The sequence below is a fragment of the Mesoplodon bidens genome, assembly GCF_964165515.1.
Source record: "Mesoplodon bidens genome assembly, contig: HAP1_SCAFFOLD_326, whole genome shotgun sequence".
Lineage (NCBI taxonomy): Eukaryota > Metazoa > Chordata > Mammalia > Artiodactyla > Ziphiidae > Mesoplodon > Mesoplodon bidens.
The window spans coordinates 404,629-409,649 of NW_027671423.1; positions in this window are offsets into that span (position 1 = coordinate 404,629).

A 5,021-nucleotide genomic window follows, 5' to 3' on the forward strand; every position below is an offset into this window, starting at 1 on the left:
AGAAATGAAGAATGGGAAAGACTTCTGATGCAACGGAGACTTAATAAAGATTTGCTTTTGAATCAAGAATTTATAATAAAGGTTTGAATTTGAATCAATAAGTTATGTCATTGCAAAATAGCTCCCTGGTAAAATTCCATTCTTTTGTAATCATTAAGTACAGAAATTAACCATCAAAATATGCAGTGATCTTTTTCATTTTCTAAAAACAAACCTATATCTAGATGAGAGGAGAATTCATTTCATAACTCAGGCTCTGGACTTACGACTCCAAGTCCTGTTTTCTTTCAACCATGCCTGCTAAGTTTCTGTCTACCTTCTTGAGCATGAGGTAATGGCTTCAGCTTTCATCTCCTTACTCAGTATATAGCTTGGTGACTAAGAGTAAGGGATCTAAACCTTGAGAACTTGGGTTCCAATCTTGACTCTAAAATTTACTTGTTGAGTACTCTTGAGCATGTTATCTGTTTTTGCCTCAGTTTTCTCATCTATAATATAGAGATAACATTACTTCTCTCAGCGAGTTGCTATGAGGGTTAAAAAAATTCATACAATGCAAGAATTTATCAGTTCTTGGAACACAATAAATACTGAAAAGAAATGTTAGCCATTATCAAGGGCCCCTCATTTTATGGATAATATAGATTAGTTTATATAGGTCTAATATTTACATATACATAACTATTTTGTACCTATATGTGTGTATACGTTCTTCTTAGAAATTGAGCAGTCAACATTCACATCTAAAAGTATGTGCTCTGTGAAATGTAGATCTCCTGTGTACAGACACAGTGCTGTAGTTATCTATTGCTACATAATAAAGAAGTCCAAACTTAGTGGTGAAATAAACAAAAATTGTAATATGTGCCCAGATTCTGTGGGTCAGCGATTCAAACAGTACGCAGAGGAGATGGCTTGTCTCTACTCTGTGACTGATGTCTGAAACCTCAGCTCATGAGGATTCAAATGGCTGGGGCTGCAATCATCTAGATAATTTTAATTCACATGTCTGGCCCTTGAGATGGGATGACTTGAACACTGTGCCCAACAAAGACTGTTGCCTGGAGTGCCTATAGATGGCTGCCCATGTGGCTTGGACTTCTCATAACGTGGTAGTTAGGATTCAAGATAGTGTATCCCAAGAATGAGCGTTCAGGGTTGAAGCATTCCAGGAGAATCATGCAAAAGCTGCATGACCTTTTATGACCTAGTCTTAGATGTTACATAGTATCACTTTATACAGGCGTTGGAGACCTTTTTCCATAAAGTGTCAGACGGTCAATATTTTAGGCTTTACACGCCATACAGTCTCTTTTGCAACTACTTAGCTCCGCTGCTGTGATGTGAAAACAGACACAAACAATACATATACTAAGGAACATGGCTGTGTTCCAATAAAGCTTCATTTATAAAAGCCGGTAGAGGCCTAGATTTGGCCCACCAGCCATAATTTACTGACCCCTGCTCTATTGTTTGAAGCCATGGAAAGCCTGCCCAAATTCAAGGGAAAATGCCCACATCTGGATGTGAAGAATGGCAACGAATCTGAGACCCTGTATTAAAACCACTACATATGGGATACTTAGAAGAAGATCTGTCTGCATACCTTGTTTCTCCCATGTATGGTGGATATGAGGTATTGGCACATGTTACATCTCTGTAAGCCTGGGTCAAGGTCAAAGTTGGAATCTGAACTCAATGACCTTGATTTCTGGAAGAATTGGTAACTCTACTTATGATATCCTTACACTCCTTACCCATATAAATACACCACAAAAGATAGATTTCAAGTAAACAGTTGCTTTATGGCAGCTTTTTATTATGTCTCCATTGACTGAATTATTCCATTTTGGTTAGAAACATGAGTTTTGTTTCTTTCCTAAAGAGATCTGCAACTTTTCAGATGCGGCATTTCATTCTAATGAGAGGATGATGTAGGTTTTTATAAACGGAAAAAGCAGGGCAGGCTGAGTTCACTCAGATCATACCAATGCTTACAGGAATAACCGAAGCTGGAACACAGGCTTCCAGGTTTTCCTGTCCTGTGCTCTTTTCGGTAGGTGCCATTGTCTGCTAGGCCTGGCAGTTATAAGTTTTGACCTTTACCTATCTACGCTATTGTGAAGTGGTTTTGGGCTTTGTTAGCTTTCTTATGAGTTTGTACTAAATTGTGTCCATAAAGTAGGCTGAATTCCTCAGGGAAGGATGATAGCTGTTACTGTGTTATTACTGCAAGTGTTGTGTTGGTTACTTCTTTTTCTTTTCTTTTGTCCAGTTGTATCCTGAACTTAAAAGTTATATTATCTGAAATGAACGATGTGCATCTGGTGGAAAACACTAATTTAAGGGATGAAAATTCCTGATGATTGCTTCAGTCAACCCTTAATACACACTGAGCTTCATTAGTAAATAGACAACTCTCAGACCTTTCCCTTGGAAGAGGTCGCATAATCAGGCTTTGTGTTGATTTCGCATTCTGTTCGTTAGAGACAGAACAAAGTAGAATAATTGGCTGGTACAGGGAAAGCAGAAAGAACTTTCTTCTATTTTGGTGATGCATCCCGTAATAAGGGTTGAAAATGAGACTGGAGGTAAAAACGTGAAACTCAGAAGAGCAAAGGAGAGAGGATATTGTTTCTTTGAAAATATTCTTTCAGTGTTGGCCCAGATGAAATATGAAGCTGAGGAAATTTTTTTTTAAATGATGATTTTTGTGTTAACAATGTGAGTGTGGAATTAGTAAGAATCAGAAAGCAAGCATCCTTTCCCACCAAGGACTTGGGAGCAAGTGAAACCATAAATACTCCCGGTTCTTGGAAACCCTTTTGGAGCAGTAATCAGAGAAGGGTAAAGGCAAAGCCTCAGAGCAGAGGTGTTCAGAGCAAAGGGATAGGAGGAGAACAAAAGGAGAGTGGATATTTTTAGAGCTGTCATTTTGAAATTTACCTGCTTCTGATTCAGTGCTGCTTTGCTACTGTGTTGATCCCGTGGAAATCCTCAAAGCAGGAGCAGCCCTATTTTAAAATAATAAGGTTAGAGCAAGTGACTTGAATCCAGGTCTCTTTAGCTCAAGAGCACAGAGGAGAGTGTGAGGAAAGAGTGAGGCCACAAGGAATTGTTCACTGGGTACATTTTCCCCAAACCTCACTAACTGGGAGAAACTGACCACTGGATTATGTGGCTTGAAGGAAAGCAAAAATGTTGAAAGCAAAGAGTGTGGAGCTTGTTTAGAAAGCAAGCTCTATCATTTGGTCACCTGCTGATGATAATAGCATTGGCTGAGTCCTGACCATTTACAATGAAGGCACTTCTGTAGGTCATAAGTTCCAGGAGGGCCAGAACTGAGTATGTCTGTTTCAGCATTTAGCATGGTGTAGCATCTTAGAGCCCGGTACATTATTGGCATATAGTAGACTTAAAAATGAATATTTGTGGATTGTCTGAATGAGTGGATGAATGTGTGTGATTCATATCCTATTTGCAGGTCCTATGCCCTACAGTGGATTTTCAGTGTCAGATTGTGAACGTATTTATGATGGGGATTGGCATTGTTCCCTATGTAATGGATAAAGATTACACATCAAAGGACTTTACACTGACATCCCAAAAACCTCATAGGAATTACTTAACAAAAAATAAAATTGGATTCTGTATAATTTCTAATTTATAAGCTGGCTAGACCACTGGTATTTCTGCCAGTCCTCTGGTAGTTCCGATGATGTCCCCATGATGACCCAGGCATAATCAGAATGGCTTTAGGATTTGGGAGCCAAAATGTTCCTCAGTATTTACTGCTTTGCTAGTCCATTTAAGAAAATGGACTATTGAAAAAATAGCTTCAGACACAATATGGCATTTTATGATTTAGCATAAAATCTGAGAAATATAGAGGTTATCTGAAGCCTGCAATGGTAAAGTTCCCTCTGCTATTGAAGTTATTGTCTTTAAATAAAGATTCTACATCAGTAATGCTATATATATTTTTTTTTTCTGATATTCAGGTTAATTTCCTATTCTCTATAAGGAAGTAATTGGTTGGTTGATATGAGAGATAGTGTGGCTTCCAAAAGTGAAAAGTATTATTTTATTGTAATTTCCAGCTACCTAAGGATGGGAGAGGCCCAGGACACTGCAGTCAGTATATTATGTGGAGCAGGTTATATTGTGGTTTATTTATGACCTTTTACATGTTTATTTTCTATGCAATTTTGTGTGCTCCTTTTTGAGTTTTGGTAGATAAGTGCTTTGTAACTTCGGAATACTTGGAGTTATATAGATATATATATGACATATATATATATATATATATATATATATATATATATATATATTTATATTTATATATATATTATCATAGTAGTTAAAGCCGTGGACAGTGTACTAGTCTACCTAGGTTCAAATTCTGGCTTGACCCTATGACTTCCCTGTGGCTTCCTCTGCTCACCTATTTAAAAGGAGTATAATAAGACTGCTGTGGTGAATTATATACTAAGTGCTATTTAAGCATTTGCTATAATGATTATGTATACTCGAAGGCAAGGGACTTGCCCCTTGATTGTCTCTGTATTCCTAGTGCTTAAGAATTCCTAGTGCTTTCCTAGTGCATTGTCTTAGGATAGAGATAGCTCAGTATAGTTCTTCTCACTATAAAGTACTGTTACGTTGAAAGTCTTTGCTTGTGTACTAATAATCTATGACATATCTGCTGAGGACAAGGAAAGGAATAGTTTTAAAACTGCAATGGATAACAAAAGATTGTATGATGTAATGCCTTTATTATGTAATTATAAAACTAACAAATGATCATGGTAGAAAATTTGAAAAACTCCTAGACAAAATAGAGATCAATAAAATTTGGAGTAGCGTTCAGAGTGTAGAGTTGTCCATGAATATTAGTGCTTTCACATTTTCCAGGACTTTAAGTAGACTCTGCTTCTTAAGAGTCTATTCATGATATTTTATTTTAATGATGTTTTCATCATGGGGACACACACACACACACACACACACAGAAATCTGTT